Source organism: Delphinus delphis, chromosome 4, assembly GCF_949987515.2.
Source record: "Delphinus delphis chromosome 4, mDelDel1.2, whole genome shotgun sequence".
Classification (NCBI taxonomy): domain Eukaryota; kingdom Metazoa; phylum Chordata; class Mammalia; order Artiodactyla; family Delphinidae; genus Delphinus; species Delphinus delphis.
Window position 1 is genome coordinate 27,877,677 of NC_082686.1, and position 23,778 is coordinate 27,901,454.

At 36.8% G+C, this 23,778-nt stretch overlaps 1 long non-coding RNA gene across 1 annotated transcript in view; it reads left to right on the forward strand.

The window, feature by feature from the left end:
- Positions 1-288: 288 nt before the first annotated feature.
- The window catches only part of LOC132424007 (uncharacterized), a 29,154-nt gene continuing 5,664 nt past the window's right edge, over positions 289-23,778 (forward strand). Inside the window, exon 1 of the long non-coding RNA XR_009519154.1 lies at positions 289-329. This is a non-coding gene — a long non-coding RNA (uncharacterized lncRNA). The remainder of the gene's footprint in view (positions 330-23,778) is intronic.

Here is a 23,778-nt window from a genome sequence, read left to right on the forward strand (position 1 = left end):
AGCACAGACTGGAATTTACTTTAGACCACAGTACCTCAGATAGAAGTCAGCAAATGGTGACTTCTTAAGGTTTTCAAACTGCTTCCCACGAATTCTGCTTCATCCAGATATCCACCTTATGATGGAACACCCAATTACATGAGTCCCCAAGTCTGTGTTGGGGTATGATAGTGTGTTTGAAAAGTGGAAGCTGAATCACTGCGCAAAGTTTTCAAAGCACTTGAAATAGACAAGTCGTGAGTCGATGGATACATACACACCTCTTTCACGTAGCAAATGTCTGCTTTATGGGAATGTTTCTGATACTGACGTGCAATAATTCAGCAACAGTAAGTGGGCACTAAATATGCAGTGAAGAAATTTGCTTCTTTCAATTTTAGCAATCAATAAAATAGAAAATATTTAATGTTGATTTCAACAAACTACAATGCTAACCTGAACTTTAAGTAAACGTAGCTTTGTTCCTTATTCATGTGTTAGATTGACACTTGAAGATTGTTTGTTGGGTAAATTGTCATTATTCTGAGCTAGTGAAGCTTTGAAACTGTTCAGCTTCCTATAGTATGCATATGTGAATAAGCAGTTCCTACCTTTGCAGGATTTATGTAAAACTACAGAAAGAGATCAAATCTAGGATTAGATCTAAGGTTTCATCTTTCTATTAAATTGATATCATCTGTCATTATTAATTATTAATTTAGATATTATAAATGTTTTGCTTGGCTGTACTACTTACTTGAAAAAAATTGTTTGGTTGTATGTTTGTACTTATGCTATAAAGTATTCTTAGTTTTATTTGTATTTGACATTATATCCAAAGGAATTTAGTCGAAGCATTTTTCAAAAATTAAATCCAAATGTTATTCAAGATTGAGAAAAAATGCTTTTGCAAACAAAAGGATATATTTCCTTTCTTTAATTCTAAAAATTATTAAGAAGAAATTTCAACTAAGAGAATATGTAGTCTTGGGAAAAGATGGAAAGAGCCCACACATTCAAGCTCTATTAACACTAGAGTTAGCCAGATAAAATATACATTTTTGAAAATAAACATTTTATTTGGTGGTTTTCCAATATCAAAAAAGTAGATGATATAAGCCAGTGATTCTTTTTTAACCGCATATTTTTAAATAAAAAATGTTAACTTCAAATCTGATTTTAGACCAGTACTAAAGTCTTGCATTATAAAATGCAGCCATATGACTGCTATAGCATATTTGTTTCCCAGAAAATTTATTATAAGCAGAAATTCTCACCTGTTTTCCTTGTTTGCCTTTGGTATATGTTTTCAAAATAAATGCCTTGTTAGGATGGTGCAATAGTATGATACTAATATTCTTATTACTAATAACAATACAACTACTAAAACCGTGTAGTTTTATAGGGTTTAGCAACGTATAAAATACTTTCTCATATATTAATTTTCACAATGATATTTTGAAGAAGGTCCATCACTCTCAATTTACAAGTGAAGGAAGAGAAGTAAAGAGACTTATCTCAGATCATGGAGTTAGGGAGTCATTTAACCAAGGAAACTTTAATTTGGCCATTTTTCACAATTACTGCCTCTCCACTCTACCATGTTGCCCTGGAACCATTCCCCAGCTCTCTCTCTGACCTTCCTGCCCCCAGTTTCTCTCCTAATCCAGGTCATCCTTTATACAGCTACAAGAATGATCTACTTACAGAAATAAATCTGCTTCTGCATCTCCCCTTCTCATAAAGAGCTCTCCTGTCTCCTCTTTTTTTAAATTGTGGCAAGAAAACTCAACATGAGATCTACCCTTTTAACAAAATTTCAAGAATATAATACAGTATTTTTTTTTTTTTTTTTTTTTTTTGGCGGTACGCGGGCCTCTCACTTCTGTGGCCTCTCCCGTTGCGGAGCACAAGCTCCGGACGCGCAGGCTCAGCGGCCATGGCTCACGGGCCCAGCCGCTCCGCGGCATGTGGGATCTTTCCGGACCGGGGCACGAACCCGTGTCCCCTGCATCGGCAGGCGGACTCTCAACCACTGCGCCACCAGGGAAGCCCATAATACAGTATTTTAACTATAGGCACTATGTTGTACAGCAGATCTCTAGAACTTAATCATCTTGCATAACTGAAATTTTATACCTGTTGAACAATTCCTCATTTCCCCATCCTCCAACTCCTGGAAACCACCATTCTAATATTTTGACTATTTTAGACATTTCATATAAATGGAATCATGCAGTGCTTGTCCTTCTGTGGCTGGCTGGTTTCACTTAGCATAATGTCCTCCAGGTCCATCCATGGGAGGATGGGAGTGCATCCCATCCCAACATGGGAGTGCAGGTACTCTGCATTTCAAGTCTCTGATTTCAGTTCTTTTGGGTATATACCCAGAAGTGAAATTGCTAGATGATATAGTAGTTCTATTTTAATTTTTTGAGGAATCACCATACTTTTTTCCACAGTGGCTGCATCATTTTACATTCCCTCCAACAGTGTAAAAGAGTTCCAATTTCTCCACATACTTGCCAGCACTTGTTATTTTCTTTTTTTATAGTAGCCATCCTAACAGGTGTGAGGTGATATCACATTGCCATTTTGATTTGCATTTCCCTGATGATTAAAGAGGTTGTGGACCTTTTGAAATACTTTGGTCGTCATCTAACATCATATGTCTCCTTCGGAGAAACATCTATTCAAGTTACTTGACCTTTTTTTTTTTTTTTTAAAGACACCAATTGTACTTGAACATTTGTTACTGTTTAAAAATTTTTTTTATTTTTGGCAGTGTTGGGTCTTCGTTTCTGTGCGAGGGCTTTCTCTAGTTGTGGCAATCGGGGGCCACTCTTCATCGCGGTGCGTGGGCCTCTCACTATCTCGGCCTCTCTTGCTGCGGAGCACAGGCTCCAGACGCGCAGGCTCAGTAGTTGTGGCTCACGGGCCCAGTTGGTCCGCAGCATGTGGGATCTTCCCAGACCAGGGCTCGAACCCGTGTCCTCTGCATTAGCAGGCAGATTCTCAACCACTGCGCCACCAGGGAAGCCCCTTTGACCATTTTTTAATGGAGACATTTGTTTTGTTTTGATTTTGTTTTTGCTATTGAGTTGTAGGAGTTCCTTATATATTAATATTTTGGATATTAACCCCTTATCAGATATGGATTTGCAAATATTTTCTCCTATTCCATAGGTTGCTTTTTTGTTTTGTTGATTGTTTCCTCTGTTGTGCAGAAGATTTTTAATGTAGTCCCACTTACCTACTTTTTGCTTTTGTTGCCTGTTCTTTTGATGTAATGTCCAAGAAATTGTCGAAGAAAGTTCAATCAAGTTAAGAAGAAAAAAGGGAAGTTTATCTGAGCCAAACTGAGGATTTTATCCAGGAGACAGACTCTCAGAAAGTTCTGAGAACTGTTCCACCTGTTAGAAGTCAAAACAAAGGATTGTACATCAAGATAACATACTGAAGTTTTCCATAAAGCTTGTCAAAGATACATAGTCCAGGTATGTGCAAAGCAAGAAACAAGTCATTATGACCCCCTACAGAGCTGTGAAAGAACACTATTCATTAAAGAATTTACATTACTAGCATCAGAAGAAAGGGAAAAAAATGGAAATTTATGGTCGAGCAGGCACTCCCATCTTTAAGGAGCTCTGGTTAGTGTGTAGTGCAGATGCACACTGCATATAAGGGAGGGATGGAGGAGGCCCAAAAGGACACAGAGACATAATTGTATGTGTAATTTTTTTGTCCTGCCTTAAAATATAAATTTTATTTCATCAAAATCATTACCAAGACCAATGTCAATGATCTTTCTCCTATGTTTTCTTTTAGGAGGTTTATAGTTTCTGTTCTTCCATTTAAGTCTTTAATCCATTTTCAGTTTACTTTTGTATATGGTGTAAGATAAGGGTCAAAATTTCATTCTTCTGCATACGGGTATCCAGTTATTCCAGCACCATTTTTTGGAGACTATCTTTTTCCCTTGGTGTATTCCTGTCTGCCTTGTCAAAGATCAGTTGACTGTGTATGTGTGAATTTATTTCTGGACTTACAAAGAGCCTTTATTCTTAATTGACTGTAGGACAGAATGTCATCTGGCTTCACCTATCTCTCTCCATCCTCATCTTGTTGCCCCGCTTCTTTACAATCACTGAACGTTGCATAGGACTAAGGACAAGTAACCCTACAATATCGCAAGTGGGAGGATAATAGGAGATTATAGCTATTGAAGCATAATAGAATTATCAATATTCCTTGAAATCAGTTCCATCCATTGTAATATCTCATGCAGTTCTTTTTGTTCTTACCTAAATTCCTGTTTGCTTACTTAAGGTCTGCTTTTGCAGAGACTTGCCTTGATTATGACCTAATAATGCTCAGGCATATTAATCATGGTATGCTTAGGCCAAGTACAGTACACACTACCACTGCTCCTGAATATACCAGGTAGTTTTACTCTTCCATGCCTGGAATATCCTTTCTTCTCCCTTCGCTCAACCAACCTTTCCTTAAATACCAACTGAATATTCTTGTGATATCTGGCTAACTTCCTTAGGCAGGGTTAGTATCTCTATCCCATGCTCTTGCTAAGAGTTTTGTCCATGCCTCCAGAAAATCTATTATTTCTTGTTATAATGTTTTCATAAAGTTGATAAATATAAAAGAAGAGAAGCAAAATCACCCATGATTCCATTACTTATAAAAAATCATTATGATGTTTTGGTTTATCATGATGTAGGTTTTTCCAGTGTAGAACTGTTTAAAAAATCAGTAATCTTACTATACATATAAGTACCTCCTGTTCCCTTCCACCTTAATATGATATCAAACAGTTCCTCATAATTTCATGTCTTTGAAAACATCAGTTCTAATGTCTGCATACTATTCCATCAAGTAAATACACCATCATTTATTTAACCCTCCCCAAATCATTCAAAATGAGTTTTTTTTAGTTCTTTCTTAATCATGTTTGCAGCTCCAATATTATCACAGAGATTGGGCATGTTAAAATATATTCTATAAATCAGTGCTAAAGAAATCTTCTGTCTAGGAGACTTATGCTATTCTCCTGTTATTTTATTTTACTGTTTTGATTAATTTTAACCCCAATTACAGAATATTAATTGAAAATTAGGGGGAATTGGAAAGTTGGAAAAACTATCTACAGATTTCAGTCTGAAGCTTCCCTTTGGAAATATACCAGATTATAGCTCCCATAGTTATCATGGCCATTCCATATAGATTATTGTGTGTTTGTAAGTGCTTGCACCTCCCTGAAATATTTTATTTGACTCTGTTAACTACAGAAACTACTTATCAATGCTACCAGTAGAATAGAAAGGAGACCACACAAGCATCTTTTCCGAAACATCGAAAGGGCTATTCGTAATTATATATCAAACTTGTAATATGAAAGTTTGATATTTCCTCTGGAAAGGTCAGTACTGTCTTGGGATTCAAGGAAATGTCACAGAATGAATTAATGGGAACTAATTATTGAAACTCTTGCCTAAATATTTGGCCTTAGTTACCAACATCAGGATTTACTTCAGTGTATCCATGGAAATTGAGAGTGGGGAATGGGGTAAGAGGTGACAGGGAGAAGTACTTCCCATTTGACCACATATATACAAATAGTAAAGCTAAAGCTAGCTCAGCAAAACCTGACAAGTGTTTGCCAAAATAAATTATTTATTTGAAAAATATTGGCATTAGTATTTTACACATTGATTTCCATCACATAACAGGAAACATAGTGTGGAAAGATACATACGGGAAGAAACAAGGGATTTTGATTCGGACTTGCGTTCATATCCCATCTCCAATCCCTATGACCTCTGAGACGCTAAGCAAGTCTTTTAACCTCTCTGATCTTTAGCTTTCTCATCTGTAAAATATGAATAATAACGCTTTCTTTGCCAGGCTGCCATAAAAGTAAAAAGAGACAAACACTTAGCATCCAATACACTGCAGGCGTTCAAAAAATGGGAGGTACTATTATTATCATACTATGTTCCATACTGGTATCCCAAAAACAGATAGGAAAATGGGTTTTGTCTAAAATAAAAGGCAATTGGCATGAGAAACATGCTGGGAAGAATAGATTATCACAGCACTACTGCCTTTTTTTTTTTTTTTTTTTTTTGGTTATCTGTAACCTAGGTTATCTGATACTGTTTTAAATCCATGGGCCTCTCTATTTGTTTACACAGGCCCCCTAAATGTTATCTGGAGACTTCCAATGCCTGACTACCTATCATATGGTGAGTCAATCAGTTTTTTGTTTTTTGGTCCACAAATAATAGGAATTTCAAATTGATACCATTATTTGCATAACATTTGGAAGAGTATCTGCTATGACAGTGTCCACTTGACTCATTCTACCTGAAGGCTCTAATCTGAGTCCAGTAAAGTGCTCTTGCAAATAAGGTCTACCAACCAAAGAGCATAACTACTCAGATTCTCCTTTATACTTAGAATATTTTTTCCCCAAAGATACCAGTAGAAAGAGCTTTGGTTATTCAAGAGAGAACAGCGAGTTCCCAAATAAAGCTTCCTCCTCTGTGCCCTGTTTCTTCATCTGTACAAAATACTAATGAACACAGGGAATTTCAAACTCTTTTGGAAGCCAGCAAAGACATATTAATGATGTAAAAGTGGATATGGGAAATCAGAAAGATAGAGTGAATATGAATCAGGTATTTATATAATTAAAATATTCTAACAGACTAAGTTTGAGGTTCATAAGTGTAATATTAAAAATTAACTTTCTTCCCAACATGGAATATGGAGAAAGTAAAAGCAAGATAATTGTCAGAGGTTAGTTTAGTTTTGATGAATGAGTGTGACTAAATCAGAATAATGATTCTGAATTAAGTTCTATCAAAACAAATACAATATCTTTTAAAAAAACTGTTATTTTCTTTCTTAAGTTGGGCTTCTCTAGCAATTGCCTTTCCTGGTACACTTATACCATGAAGGAAGTTTGCTAGCCAGGACATGTAGGAAGGTCTGAAGAACTGATGTTTAATCTGAGAAGATAACTAAGGCCCCCTTTCCTGAAAAATACCTTCCCTCAGATTTAATGAATGTTGGTATCATCCCATCCTGCCCATATCTCTTCTCCAGAGTAAATAGGGTAGGTATCATTTCCACTGCTATTCCCAGAACCCCAGTGTTCTGCTGTTGTCTTAAACCAAATCTCTTGTGAGCAAAGAAAGCCTTTTATCATCTGACCTTCTCAATCATCTAGAATGATGTTTCTGTCTATTTCATGAATCAATCCATTGTCATCTTGGAGGGCCACAGACAGCAGTGGCAAGTATAAAATACAGAAAGTTAGATATTCATGTTGGGAGATTGGGAGACACCATGCACACAATAAACACTGTTGGCCTAAACCACTAGAGAGAACTAAAATAAAGATAGTAAGTTTGAGAACATTGGATCAGGACATAGAACCAAGGATTTGTTAGCCAGGTAAAAGAAAGATCACATGAAACAAGTAGGATTCCAACAACATGGAAGACAGTCTGATAATGCTTCATATTGATGTCAGGCCAGCATGTAAAGTGGCAAGAATGTCTTATCTGTTTTCCAGTGTGGATGATTGTCAAGTGAAGTATCAGCAATGAAGATGATTTTGACTATTCCACACGTACCTAAACACAGTCATCTTTAATTTGGCTGAAGCATGAATTTGATCACACAACGTGAGTTGAGACAGTCCCTTACCTGGTGAAGGATTCTAGGTCACCACCCAGCACTCCCATCTCTACCTTTTTGATTTCTTTCTTATTTTCTACTTCTTGCAGTAGCTTTCAAGGAGGGCCAAATACTGTTGATGTTATGAAATATGGCCCTCAAGGGAGAGTTAAAACTTGGATGTAAACATTATAATAAGCAGAAATGCCATGATTCTTGAAAAAATGAGATTTCTGAGAAAACTAAGAGACTGCATAAATATGTATTTGTCTGTGTTTGGGGGATTTTCTAAAGTGTTGGCACATAGGCCTTGTTAAAGTCAAGTTTACTATATTACTATCTAGAATACACACGAGACTTCTTTGAATTTGCTTAATTTATATAAAGCTTTTTCTCTCATACAAAGCAGAGAGGCTCCAGGACCTGTAGCAAAAGACAGAAATGAGCTTTGAGACCCTAAGATGAAGTCAAACACATGGGTGATTTAATGGCAATCACCCTGCATAGTCTGTAATAAGCACTACATGATCAAGAAGTGGCAATTTCTATTCAAAATGGCCACCTGTAGATGATCTATTATACTTTAGTGTGAAAAGGACTTCTTGTATCCGACATAAACTGCTTTGTTCAGAAGATGACCAATTTCCGCTCTTAGTGCCAAGACATGTCTCATCAGTGATGACAACCTCCCAGTCCATTTCTGATGGACAGACGGTGGGCCATGGCCTGTCCTTGGCTCCGTATGGTCGTATGGATGCTTCTTCACACCAACCCTAATGGGGTCAACTGAAGGCTTAGAGACTTGGGAAAACAGCATGTTAAAAGTTCATTCATAATTTGTTGATAGATCCCTATTAGTGAAGAAAATTGAGGTACAAATGCTGGGGGATACCTCTGTTTTCTGTGAAAAGATTTTCTGACACCCTTTAACTCAACTTGTGTTGGTAAACTGCTCCCTTAAAAGATGATCAAGGAGATAATTCCCAGTAACGTTTACATGAATCAATAATCAGATAAGACAATTATCTTAATTTTAGCTTCAGGACTCCACATTTGATTGCATTAATTTTAAAACATCTGTGTTTGAATCAAGTGTCTCTGACTCTAGCCATTTTCTTGGCTGCATTTCTTCAGTGCTGTATAACATATTATATGAACAACTTATTTAATAACGTTGCCTTCTTTATCATATTCCATTAGGTATTCAAATGCCTTATCTGCCCATCGAACTTTCTTTCCTTAAAATGGATTCTTGGCATTTCTAAAATTAGATACTGCCAGGGGAAGAAGAAGAACTTTACATATCATGTAGCAAATTATGTGCTTTGACCACTTAATAGATGATGTATTGGCAACTACTCAAGGTTCACATTTGTGGTCTCAGTTTGGAATTGGGATTCAAGAAGACTTCAGTGTATAGTGGTCTGCCTCCAAGTGTCTTCTCCAATCCTGTTTGTTAGAATCGATATAACACCCCAGCTGTAGTAATTACAGCACTTACCATGTTCATTCCTCCAGTTGTGCTCAATTTTCCATATGAAGTCCAGTTCCCTAGAGCATCTTTGTCATCTTTTCATCTCCTCCCCTCTGGGCCTTTAACCAAATAGGTGCTCTATAGTGCTCTGTACTGGTGGTCCTAGGGTAAGTGTGATAGAATCAAGTTTTTCACATCAGTTTACCCCTACCTTGGTAGAGGTTACTCACAGGCTCGCAAGTAAACCAGCAAATAGCTCTAGAGTATGGTAACTGCCTAGTTAATTCAGAAAATTTAGAGCTGTGATGTAAAATAGTTAATATGAGGGTTGGGAATCATGTGAAAACAAATTCTTTTTCTTCTTTTTGCTATTGGATATGTCTTCTCTCTGGCAAGTTCTTCTTTGTCAGTTGTATGTACTGCAATTCACTTGTTTGAATTAAACTACTACTAAATTGGAGGCTAGTGCTTTCCCCCAGCTTTTCTTTTAGTGACTTCTGTGTTACTTTATGGTGAGTGTGAATTAAATGGACTCTTAACAGCATTCCCTCAGGTGTTCTATTTACTGAAGTTCCAAAGCTAAAAGTATACATTTCCTTTACTGCTAATGATGGTGAAGGTGTTCAGAGCATGCCAGCCCAAAACATGCCTCTTTGGTATATTGATAATATTGAGCTTAAGGCACTTAAGAAACACTAGATACAGGAAGGGCTCTCTGACTTCCCACTTTCTACCTGAAAGCAGGTCATACTTCCCATGAAAAAGGCACCCTCCCTATACCAGTAAGAGAACATTCTTACCACTGGAGACTGGTTATCAATTCCTAAATGGATCTGTACAAACAAATTTACTAAAATAACCCTCGCCTTCCATTAATTTCCCTCATAGTCACTTCCCTACAATTTACTGCCTCTAAAAGCTTAAGTTAAGTCCTCTTCCTTTGTCTTGTCATTTCCCCACAAATTTATGACATTTTGTTAAAAAAGTATATAAACTCTCAATCCTACTTGCTTTTTTGAGTCTTCATTTTTCCCTATGATGGCTCCTGGGTGCACACAAAAATATTAAATAAAATTGTATGCTTTTCTCCTGTTATTCTGTCTTACTTCCAGTTAATTATCAGGCTTAGGGCAGAACATAAAAGGGTAGAGGAGGATTCTTTTCCCTCTTCTATACTGGCCATGTTTCAAGCTCTTTATCATGTCCATTTATTTAAGTATGATGTATGAATCATATGTTTAAGGAGTTAAACAGTTAAAACGTGATATCTATCCCTAATCACTATCCCTAGTTAACAAAGTACATGGAATGGGTTCTCGTGATTTCTCAAACACGAATCCCAACAAACCAGAAAGGCATGTATGAGTCAACATACTTACAACCTTATGTAAGGCTGTAAGTGCTGTACTTTGCACTTATAGTGCAAAGTACTTTGCAGTGCTGTACTTCCATGTGGAATGCATCCTTCTCCCTCAGATTGGAGGTAAAATGCCTCACTCTTAAACCTGGGAGTCAAATAATTTCTTAAATTATTTTATTTGGGTATTGTGAGGTTAACAAATAATCATTATTAATAATAAAATACGATGAGTTTCCTTAGAAATAAGTAACAGGTTGTTGCTATAAAGTAACTTTGAAGGCTATTTTGTAAGTTCAAGAATGGATGAGAGCTCTATGTTATAAAGAGTTAGTTTGCAACCATCAGCTGGCTGAATTTGAACACTATTTTCCCTAATGATGGATGTAGATGGGAATGCAGCCAATCTCTCCAAATGACCTCAAACATTCCAGGAATGTAGCATGACCCTTCCCAAAGATGGGATGGTCAGCAGGGAGCATTACCATGTGGGATACAGATTCTTCATTTACTTCCCTAGAGGATATGAAATGAAAGGTTCATATGATTCTATTTTCAAAGGTTCTGTTTTGGCTCACTTCTGGGAACTCCCTCATATAATGATGATGGCTTCTTTCCAAAATGTGTTGATGCTAAGATAAATTTACTATATCTTAGAAAAGGAAGCTATTTACATCCCCCATATTGTAAAAACTGCCTGCTTAACTGCTTCTATGTTTTCTATATTTGAAGAAAAATTTGAAACACTATGTAAAAATTAGAAATGACACAACTTTTGGAATAAGTAGGACTTTTAAAAATCTACAAAACCCCTGGGTTTGAGTTCTGTTTCTACCACTAACTAGTTCCTTGATCTTCAATAAATCATAATCCCTCTACCTTTCAGTTTCTAAACTTGATATGAGAATAGTAAAACATAAATAGTAGTTGCTGTAAGGATTCAATAATAAAAGTATGCAAAAGGACCTAACAACCCTTGGTGTCAAAGAAAAAACAGACCTGGATAGTAGTTAAAGTGGTAAAAACAGATTTTATTCAGAACCATTGCAATAAGGAAAAGAGACCTCATTATAGAACTGGGCTCAATTCCAAAAACAGTATGGGCAAGTGGGAATTTATAGCCAAGAAGCAGTTTAGGGGTAAGTGTATGGAAAATTACTGAAACATCAGGGGTAAGAGAGATTCTAGCTAGACTCACCTGACAGAATCTGCTAAAGACAGGCCATGGTGATCAGACATCACCTGCGGGATGATGGAGGATGAGAAACCCAATGAGATATTGAGGGTGAACAGATATGGAGGATGGGGAACTCTTGCTAAAATAACCTAGGAGGGATCTTGCTAAAATTAGATTTTACAAGGAAGTGCACAGGTGGGCTGAGGAGAAATTTCAGGAGCCTGAATAAAGTTTGGTCAAGCAAAGAATCTTGGTCATTGGATACAGTCTGCTCATGAAGTCTTGGTTTATATTCTTCCTATTATATTAATATTTGGGAACTATATTTTATTAATCTGTAAGATAAGTATGTTTTTATTTCTTTGACATATTGAGTTATTTTAGATTTCCAAGAAAGTAACAAGGTAAAAAGGCATTGAAAATAATTTTAATACTTCTTTAAAAAGTTAATATTTTTATTTATAGGATTAATGCTACAAGATTATATTGGACATCTATGAATAAATGCTACAGTTGTTGAGAAACGTTAGTAAAAGCTCTGAAATTTAGATTCTTTCTGTTTCAAAGAGTACGTGAGCTCAAAATGTGATACAACTTCTGTGCATGAATGCCTCGCATACTCCCACAGAAGCCTCCCATTATGCCTTGACAACACCTTGTCATCCATGTGGCAGAAATTTTACCCTTTGAGAACAACCAAATTTCAAATTGTGGAGGTGCTTTTTTAAAATGGGAGCTTTGATTTTATTCCTTTGTTTTTTGTGTTTTTTGGTTTTTTTGGCATGCATAGGGTAAGAGGAAATTCAAATCCTTAAAGGTAAAGAATCTAATGAGGATAAATTTTACATTTGATCCAAGGTACATTTTCAAAACTTAATACTCAAAGTGCATTGATTTGCAATTACTTTACAACAAAGAGATACCACATACTGAATTCAGGCTGAAATATCCTTTTCCACAGGCCTGGCCACACATTTCCTCTTTGAGAATGGCTTTGGATTTCCATGGCCTTTCATGCCATTTTTAGTTTTAAATCTTTGATCACAATAGCTCACTCATCTTCTCTCCAGTTATCCTCATTTCCACACTTAAGAATCAAAAAAGCAAACATGAATATACCAGGATGGCTTGGAATAAATATGAAATCCTAGGAACTAGATGAGCTTTTAATCAATTTTTCCATAGAGACCAGTTACAAGTTTGGCTCACATGTAAGAGCTGCAATTCTAACTTCTGGCCTATGTATAGTTTTATATTTTGACATTCATTTGTTAATTCACACCTATGTTACTCTCTTAGTGTATTCACTTACTCTGATGCTACAATATATTAGTAGGTTCTGTGAATAAGAACTACTTACTGATTCTAAAACTCAAGTTAAGCAGGTAACTTGTCAGATGATAAAAGGAAAACACTTCAGAAATGCTATTTTGAAGTAAAACTAAAAGCATATTTCATAAGTTTCAGCTTTTCATTTCCACAAAGAAATACAGGTACTTCAAATATTTATAATTAGAATAGACTTTGTCAAGGCGGCATTTGTTACAAGTTTTGAATGGGATTAAGGGTTTGGATAAAAAAGTAATCTAAAAATCATTAAATATTAGAATAATCCTTTGGAAACCTGATAATTACACACACACACACACACACACACACACACACACACACACACACACTGCTTCTATCCCACTACATTTAATTCGGAAATAGAAATTTTTTCTCCCAGGTGCTGACCTAGCCAAGGTACTTTTCTTTTGTATTTTTAGAGAAGAAAACCAAACTTCTGAGAAATTAATTTTACTAAGGTCATACAACTAGACAGGGGAAACCAGAAGTGTAATCTAGGTTTGCCTAATATCACTGCTTTATTTGTTCCACCATATTCCATGCCTTGACATAGACAATTAGGCTGAGATCTCTGCCCTCAAAAAATGCCATCTAAATGGAGAAACAAACATTAACAACCATTTATAACACACTTGAAAAGCAGGATAAGTTTTACTAGTTTCATGGGAACTTTAAGAAAATTGTTTTATTGTTATTTTTTTACAGAGCTACAATTGACACATAGCATTGTGTAAGTTTAAGGTGTATAACATGTTAATTTGATACATTTATATGTTGCAATATGATTACCACTGTAGTGTTAGGTAAAACTTCTATCACATCACGTAAATATTTCTTTTTTGTGGTGAGAACACTTCAGACCTAGTGTCTTAGCAGCTTTGAAGTATAGAATATTGTTGACTATAATTAGTATGCTGTGCATTAGATCTTCAGGACTCTTTCATCTTCTAACTGCAAGTTTGTAGCATGGGAACTTTTTGATGAGATCAACTTAGTCTATCTCAAAACCTCAGGGAAGATTTTGAGGAACAGGCCTGAGGAGGCATAGAAGCATTCAAGATGAAATGGGAAGTAGGGCATGACAGCAGGGGAAATAGCATATGTAAATCATTTGAAATATAAGAGAACATCTCAAAGTCAGGAAGTCATGAGGAGGTACGTGCGATTAAGTACCTAGGAAAGAAGAGGATGCCTGGAGTATTAAAGTCTTCGAGACAGATCATGCTAAGGAATTTGGACTCTATAACATAAGCAATTAGAAACCTTGGGAGGGTTTTTTTTTTTTTTTTTTTTTTTGCAGCACGCGGGCCTCCCACCGCCGTGGCCTCTCCTGTTGTGGAGCACAGGCTCCGGACGCGCAGGCTCAGTGGCCATGACTCACGGGCCCAGCCGCTCCGCGGCATGTGGGATCTTCCCGGACTGGGGCACGAACCCGCGTCTCTTGCATCGGCAGGCGGACTCTCAACCACCGCGCCACCAGGGAAGCCCCCTTGGGAGGGTTTTAATCATGAAAGGAAACTTCATTTACTCAACAAATATTTGAGTGCTTATTATTTCCAGTCGCTAATCCTATTCATGAATTAGAATAATTTCAGACAGCAATATAGAAGACAGGACAGAGATGGCAAAGAGTAGAGGCTATTTCAAAATGTTTAGACAAAATTGATGAGACACAATTGAGATAGAGACTAAACCTATTTCACCTTTGGATTAACTATTGTCAGAGAGTAAAATAATAGGAAAGATGATTTTAGTAACTTTCTCTTCTCATCTTTATTTCCCCCTATCTGCCACGCCTCCTAATACTTTCAATGCCCCAGAAGACCTCCAAGGCTCAACAAGTTTCCTGTGAATTCAGATACTACTCTCTGACTTGTTTCAGTCACCACTGAATTTCATTACTATGCCCGAGATGCTGTCTCAAGTGGAAGTCAACTTGAGGAACTAAACTTCTGAGACAACTTACCTGTATAACCTTCCCCAGGCTTTTGTCTATAGCTCACGGCTATAAAGCTCTTCTGCTTCACACTGTGAAAACCCTTTCCAAGAAGTTTAAGCCACTCAGGAGCAACGCTGTATGTTTGGCTCAGTTCTCAGTCCTTTTATGTAAAAACTCACTAAGAAGTGGAGAGAATCCTTCTCAACTTCTCCAGGCATCTTATGTTACTAACACTTTAACTCATATCTTTTCCCCTCCCCTTTCTTATTCTCTTCACATTTCAGTTACTGAATGAAACTTTAGAAACATTTATGTAAGAAGAAGTGTAGATATGAGGAGATAGACAAAGTAGTTCAAGTAATTGAGTTTTATCATAAAGTTAGTATACAACTGCAGAGTTAATTTTTAAAAAATCTTAAGTTTTTAAAGGACCCAGGTCTGTGGTTCATAGTAGAAAATAGATTTCTAATTTTCTTATTAGACTTTATTTTTTAGAGTATTTTTAGGTTCACAGTAAAACTGAGTGGAAGGTCCAGAGATTTCTCATATACCCCTTGTCCACACACATGCATAGCCTCCTGCATTATCAGCATCTCGCACAGAGTGGTACATTTGTTGCCATGGATGAACCTACATTGATACATCATTTCTTCCAAAGTCTGTAGTTTGCATTAGGATTCACTCTTGGTGTTGTACATTCTATGCATTCGGACAAATGTGTAATGACATTTATCCAAAATTATAGTATCATACAGAGTAGTTTCACTGTCACAAAAATCTGTTGTGTTCAACCTATTCATCTCTCCTGACAATTACTGATCTTTTTACTGTCTTCATAGTTTTGCCTTTTCCAGAGTTGAAGTCATACAGTGTGTAGCATTTTCAGATTGGCTTATTTCACACAGTAATATGCATTTAAGTTTCCCCTATGTCTTCTACTAATTTATTTTTGAGAAGATTTTATTTGGAAGCTTATACAAACACAGTATTTCATATCATCCTTAATATGTTTATTTTATTTTTCTCATTATAATGAGATAGCATTAAAAAGCATTTTTTCCCACTAAACCCTATATAATTGCCTTCAAATCCCCTTTAATTTATTCCAGTGTGCTGTAAAAATATCATTATTTCTATAGATTTCATAATGTGAAAAAGGGTTGTGAAGCACTACACAAACTTTAGATGAGGATTCTTAACCTGGGGCCCCTTGATGGATTTCGGTGGATGTGTAAAGTACGCAAATGCATTTGTTCTGGAGAGATTGTCAGTAGTTTTCATCAGATCCTTCCATGTCCTTTCATGACTTGATAACTCATTTCTTTTTAGCCCAGAATAGTATTCTATTGTCAGGGTGTACCACTGAACGCTGTCTACTTTATCCATTAAAGCCTTTAATATTAATCATAGTTGTTTTAAATTCTTGGTCTGATAATTCCAACATTTCTGCCATATCTGAGTCTGGTTCTGATGCTTGTTCTGCCTTTTAAAACTGTGGAGTTTGTTTGCTTGTGTTGTTTTTTGTTTGTTTGGTTTTTAAATCTGAACTCCCCAGTGGGTTCCAGGAGGGCATTTTATTTTATTTTATTTATTCTATTCTATTCTATTCTATTCTATTCTATTCTATGCCATGCCACGTAGCTTGTGGGATCTTAGTTCCCCCACCAGGGATCAAACCCGTGCCCCCTGCAATGGAAATGCAGGGTCCTTACTACTGGACCTCCAGGAAATTCCCTAAAACTATGTTTTTTTTAAATCTTTTGATATGCCTTGTAATTTTTCTCAATAGCTGGATATGATGTACGAGGTTAAAGAAACTGCAGTGAACCAGACTTTCGTAATGTGATGGGAAAGTGTGGGGAGAGTGGAAAAGTTCTATAGTCATGTGATTAGGTCTCAGTCTTTTAGTGAGACTATGTACTGGACTGTGAACGTCGTAAGCACTTCTCAGAAGTCACACCCCACCCACCCCTTATGTACGACAGGATAGCTAGGGTAGACTGGAATTGGGTGTTTCCCTTCCCCCAGGTCAGTTGCGCCCTTATAAAACCAAAGCAGGTGGGCTCTGGTTAAATAGTTCTTCCAGAGGGCAAACCTTATTAAGAAGAAAAGAATGATGTGCTTCATTTCATGATGGCTCCTTTTTCCCTTACCCCCCTGGCAGCACAAGGAGATTTTTCTCTACTTACTGTGAGAACCTGGTGGAGCTCCAGGAGATAAAACTCACAAGATTGTAGGGGCCCACTGATGATCGGGTCCCTCTGGAGTTTTTATCTCCCAGAATTGTCCACATTAACCTTCCAGCAATTCATCAGTTATAGTCCAGGTTTTCCTACCCTGGAGCACTGATTCCCATGGAGGGTTCTGCTCTGGTAAGCTGTGATTCTTTGTATTTGTTTGTCTGTCTCTCCAGTTTTGTAGTCAGCAGTTTGCTCTGTGGCCTTACTTCTCTTAGGGATCTAAGAGGAGTTGCTGATTTTTCAGTTTATTCAGCTTTTACTTTTTTTTTTTGCAGTACAAGGGCCTCTCACTGTTGTGGCCTCTCCCGTTGCGGAGCACAGGCTCTGGATGCGCAGGCCCAGCGGCCATGGCTCACGGGCCCAGCCGCTTCGCTGCATGTGGGATCCTCCCAGACCGGGGCACGAACCCGTGTCCCCTGCATCGGCAGGCGGACTCCCAACCACTGCGCCACCAGGGAAGCCCTCAGCTTTTACTTGTTAGGATGGAGTGGCAACTTCTAAGCTTCTTACATGCCAGACCAGAACCAGAAGTCTCCGACAACAGATTTTTTTTATCTATTAATTTTATTAAGCAGTGTATTAGGAGTAAGTAACTAGAAATATCTGGGTGATTCAGTGTCATTTGGCATTCCTGAGCCCCTTCAGATACCTAATTATCTGAGAGGGGTGAGGTCACACCATGAATCATGCCTCTTTTATTGTTGTTACTGACCCCTCCCTTCATATTCTTCCAAAAGATCACATTACTATCTGGCGGCCTTTCCCATGACAATCAAGGACAATGGAAATATAGTGTAGGCTTCTCTTCTTACTGCTGTCTCCATCAGGAAATAGCACCAGAAACTCTGCGGAATTTAGTTTTCTCCACTTTGTTACTCATCTGATATTTTATAGTTTAAGGGCAAGTCTTCGTTGTATTATGGACTTAAAAGAAAAAAAAATGCAGTGGTGGCACTGTATTGTAGGATTCCAGAAGCTTTTGGTAAAGTTGTAATTTAAGAAGAGAGTTCCTAAACCCGTTAGAGGCATGCAGGGTTTGCAAAAAATATGTTGAAGAATTCCCTTTCTTTCCATACCCATATGCTCATAATCTGTTTAGTGTGGTGCTTGACACTTAGGAATCCTCAAATGTTAGTGTATACCAAACAACATATTAGGTGCTAGAGAAGAACCTTGAACCAGTCCAGCAAGACTATCTTGTTCATTCTTTTACACTTGTAAAACTGACCCAGAGGGCTATAGGGAGGGTGGGTATCCTGGAGTTCATACTGGAGAATTCTGTAACACCGGTTTATTAAAAATACTTATTTTCCTATTTGTATCACTCTACAGTTCTGCTTAAGCCATGGACACAGATAGTCCCACAACATAATCTATTTTATAAGGATTATTAACTTGCAGATGGAGGTATGATCTGCAAACACTTCCTCTCAGTCTTTGGTCCAAAAGTCTTAATGCTCCATGTCACATTATCAGACATTTTCCTCTGGATACAGCAATTCAGGGATTTTTCTTTCTCAAGGTCTTAACCTGGGATTCAATGCCAAGTTATACATATTGAAGGCTGATAACCAAGGGACCACTTGCAACAGCTTCAGGGCTGTCTTTATTCAAAGTTGGATTTGAATACATTTGAACAGATTTGAACAGATGTTTCTGGTAACAACAGTATCTTCCTCTTTGGTAATGAAGGCAGAAACATTTATCTGAAAGTATCACAAATCAAAATAATTTGGAGTTAATTTATACCTGAACACATAAGAAAGAAAATAAAAGCTGTTCTCTCTGAAGCAGAACTTGGCGGAGGGGACTAGTTCACCATTACCACCACCAACAGCAACAAAATTCTTTCTTACTCCTATTGCTGCCTGTACTGCTCATTTGCTACTCACCAAATGATCTTTTATTATCCCTTAATATCTCAAACATTTGTTTTTTCGACTTTATTGGGAACAAGTGATGAATAAGATTTGCTTGGTATTCTCTCTAGGCGTACTGAGAAAACTATCACTAAGTGGCTGGAAACGTCAAAACCAAGAAAATAAACGTGCTTCAATCACTTACATATTCAATAAATATAACACATGAATGGAAGCCCAGAGTTCAAACTTTTCCCACCTTTCATGAGGGTGTATACATCAGAGAGGTTTAACCAAACTTCATCGAGCAGTTTCTGGAATTAAAACAACTGGGCTGTCTGCCACACCCCACAGCTTGGAATGTAGGCAATCAGGATTTAGGATGTTTAAGACTCCAACCAAATTAAGTGGATGCAAACCATTGCATTAGATGGTGGAGAAGGTCTGCCCTCCTCCTACTTAAAATGCCTGGGAAACAGGAAATACAAGTTCAATTGAGATGGCCTTTCTCTGGTAGAAAAGTAATTGTCATGTGCCAGAGACAGTGAATGAATATTACTGATGTTTCTATGATCAAAGGACACTTGGCTTTGCTATTGTAACAGCCATTTGACTGCTCCCTTGCAAATCAACACAAGTTAATATGTTCATGATGACTGAATAATTACAGTGAAAAAAAACTTGCTTTCAGTCCTTGCTAGTGGGGAAAAAAAGGCCAAGACATGTCCGGGTGGAAGTAATTCAGAGTTGTCTCAGAAACATGTACAAGTTAGCAACACGACAGTGAGTTTTACTCAATGTGGGCACTACGCTGGGCAGAAAAGATACCAAAAGTTTTAGTACCCACTTGCATTTTAAGGCTGTCTAGTATCCTATCTGGGGATAATTTCCCACAATGTTTGATCTTGTTGGTAGACAATGTCTTATTTCCTGCTCTATAGATCAAAGAGAACAGGGTACACCCTGATTGTCAGTAGTGATAATGATTTAATCCCTTCAGTTGGATTTTTCATATGTGACCTGGTCTCTGTATTTTGTGATTCAAACAGGAGGAAGCAATTTATTCAGATCATTAGTGTCCACATCTGAGCCAGATGAGTGAGATGCTAAGAGATGCCCTTTCAGAAGAGCCTTCTATCAATGTAGTTAGCTCCTGATATCATATATTTAGATAGATATAGGTATTCTTAAATATACATATCCTTCAATATATATATCCTTAAATATATATGTATCCTTAAATACATATGCATTCTTAAATATGTCTCTATCCTTAAATACCTATCAATCAATCTATTGCCTTAAGCTAGCCACTAGATATTTCTGTTACCTACTGTAAAACAATGTCCTAATTGATGAAGAGTGTAGATCAGCACATGCAAAATATCCCAGGGGAAATATGGAGAAATGGGATTGATAATCTTGTCTAGATGTATGCAGTTAAAAGTCCTATAATATTCTAGCATGAGAATTTAGTCATCCACGCAAAAAGTTGTGAAACTGCTAATTCCATCATCCTCTGTGTTCACTTGGGAACAAGCTCTGGGAGACAGCATTGCTGCCACCAAAGTATGGTAGCAGGAATTCAAGGCTGCATGGTGGCATGGATCTTTTTGGTAGAATTAGATGATTTGAAGAAAGGGAATTACAGATTCAAATATCTAAATTTGAGAACTAGAAATAGGATATTTAGCTGTTTTTTTCCCCACCTTCCACTAAGCATCCCTTGCCCTCAGAAACAGATTCCCTCTGCTTGCCTGATTCCCATCAGAATAAGATTATTCTCTTACCATGTCACCTTAGAGATTTCCTTGAAGAGGAAGTCCCTCATGTCTCTCCCTATCCCTACCTCATTCAAACCTGCTACTAGAGTTAGGTGTCAGTATAGCAAAGGAAATAAATTACAAATAAAACCTTGCAAGTTAGCTTGGGGTCATATACATGACAAGGAATCAAAGACTTGCCAATTTATATTGGAAAAAATCTGGAGGACGTATAAAAACAGATTTTAGGGTGCTCATATAAGACTGAAACATTTTTAGATCACTGGTACCAGTTGCTAAGATAAAATTCTCTCTTGCCATCCTGTGAACATGGGTTCTTACATAACTTTGTTAAAACTTACTCAGGCATGTTTTGAAGAAACTAATATAGTTAATCATTGTCTCCAAGTGACTATATAAAGAAGCATATCTGAAAAATTACCAGTTTAATGGATTTTGTAATTTTGGACATTTTGTCAACTGTTCTCTTTTCAGTCCCTCCGTCTCCTCCCCTTAGCTGCCTACACTTGGTTTTATTTTCCATCCCAACTAAAAGTGATATATTCAGTCTCACTAGGTCATGAGAAAAGATTAAGGAACAGTCTTATATGTACCTTTTAGAATTCTTCCATCCTCTTCTCTGAAACCCAAGTCTTTCCTTCCACCTGGCCACAGCAAGAAGAGAGAGTTGAGAATGAAAATATCAAAACCTGCCTTCATATACTCATTAAACACTTCTAGACTTCTCCGTTCCTAACTCACTTTTCTTTTCCAATAAATTATTTTTGTTCCTTCCCACCACTAAAAGTTGCCCTTGCAATGGCCCTAACACTCATACTTTAGATAAACTGCCCTTGATAATAATTCTCTGGGAACCGTTTTAGAGGACAGCAGCATTTCTTTCCATAGATTTTAATAGATGGCAATTTAATTTTTTTCAAAATAGAAAAAAGTAATAGCATTAGTTGTTTTCATGAAAGAAAAAAAGAAAAAACATTGGCATGAAATCTATAGAGGGCCATAAGATATACAAATACAATTTTAAAATTTACTCAGGGTGGAAAATATAAATTTTAATGTTCTTTAAGAATTAGTATGGAAGCAACAGTACGATAAGTCTGAGAAAGGAAACCTAGGAGAGGGTCAATAGAACATATTCTCCTGGACAATCTAAAAATTATACATGATAAATGGGTTGTGGTTCATGGCTACTATTCACTTGTTTTAAAAACTACAAGACACAATATTAAAATATCATTCTAAGAATGTATGCCAGATACATCTGATAAATTTATACAAAGTATTACAAATGACTATGGGAAATTTATTGCATGCACCTTCATTCTATAATTTGGAAGCTGTATTTATCAGAGATGTCCAGAGAAACAGAATTAGTAGGATATATATATATATATATATGTGTATATAGAGGAAAAGATTTATTTTCAGGAATTGACTCATATGATCGTGGGAGCTAGCAAGTCCGAAATCCATAGGGCGGACTGAAAAGCTGGAAATTCAGCTAAGAGTTGATGTTGCAATCTTGAGTCTAAAGATTGGAAATTCAGGTAGAAGTTCTATATTGCTGTTCAGAGACAGAATTCCTTCTACTTTGGGAAACCTCAGTCTTCGCTTTTAAGGTCTTCAACTAATTGGATGAGGTTCACCCACATTCTGGAGGATAAACTCAAAGTTTACTCAAAGTCTACTGACTCAAATGTTAATTACATTTAAAACGTACCTTCACAGCAACATCTAGACTTCTGCTGGACCAATCAACTGGACACCATAGTCTAGCCAAGTTGACACTTAAAATTAATCATCATAGAAGCTTTGGAGGGGAAGAACACTTGTATCTAATCTGGTTATAATTGCTTGCAGTAGTTTCTTTTAGGGCCATTGTTTGCAATTGATTTTACTAAATATTTGAAATGATTTTGAATATCTTAGATAAAGACTCCTGTTTAGTACATTGTACTAGAATGTTCAGCCATGGCAAATTTTACCACTGAACATACTTGGATACATTAGGCCTATTCATTTCTGCAAGTCAGCATCTGGTGGCTCATGCTTTGCTTACTCATTTAACACAGCCGCCCACATATAAAACAGTGTAAAGAACAGAGTAGACAAGTGCTAATTAAAATTATACAAATAACAATTGTGTCTTCAAAAATGAAAGAATGAGAACATTTTGTTCTGACACATTGAGAATCAGAAAAATGAATTAAATAGGAAGACATACCAGGATATTTTAAGTAGAGTAGCAGATTATAAGCCTACATACTAACTGTCATGTGTTACAATCCACTTCTGTTGCTTAGCAGAGCCTACTCTTAGTTATATCTGGAGATTATATGTTAAGAATTTCTGAAAGCATCATAAAAAAAAACTCCACCAAAACTAATGGCAAAGGCTACCTGTATTGTACCTTCAGAAATTGGGTCTGCTTCTCTCCTATATGACTTGATAATTCATGTGCCACTCAGAATTATTTTTGTTCTACATCTTGCAATCAATCTCCACGTACAAAGAAAAAAAAGTCGTCTCAACAGATACCAAGTAAAGAAGATAGCAATAGAAAGCCAAATATACGAATAACCCATGATTGGGTTCCAATAAAAAAGTTTTACTTTTGTTTGCTTTTGTTTTGATAATGAATAAAGATGCAATATTTTGCTCTGAATTCTTTAGTGTGATAACTAAAATTCCCTTTTGCATCACACATCATTTTATATTTTCTTAGTAGTTTCATGAATGTCTTTTCTCTTTGAGATTCTGTCTGTGTCCAGTAGAAGGAACACTCAGCTAAATGAAAATGAAATAGACTTAGAAAACAAAATTTCTAAAATGGTAGTAGCCCTGGGACACATATCTATTTCAGAGATTTAGCTGCTCTGAAGCTGAGCTGTAGTCTGCGGATGGGCAGTTTTACCTGA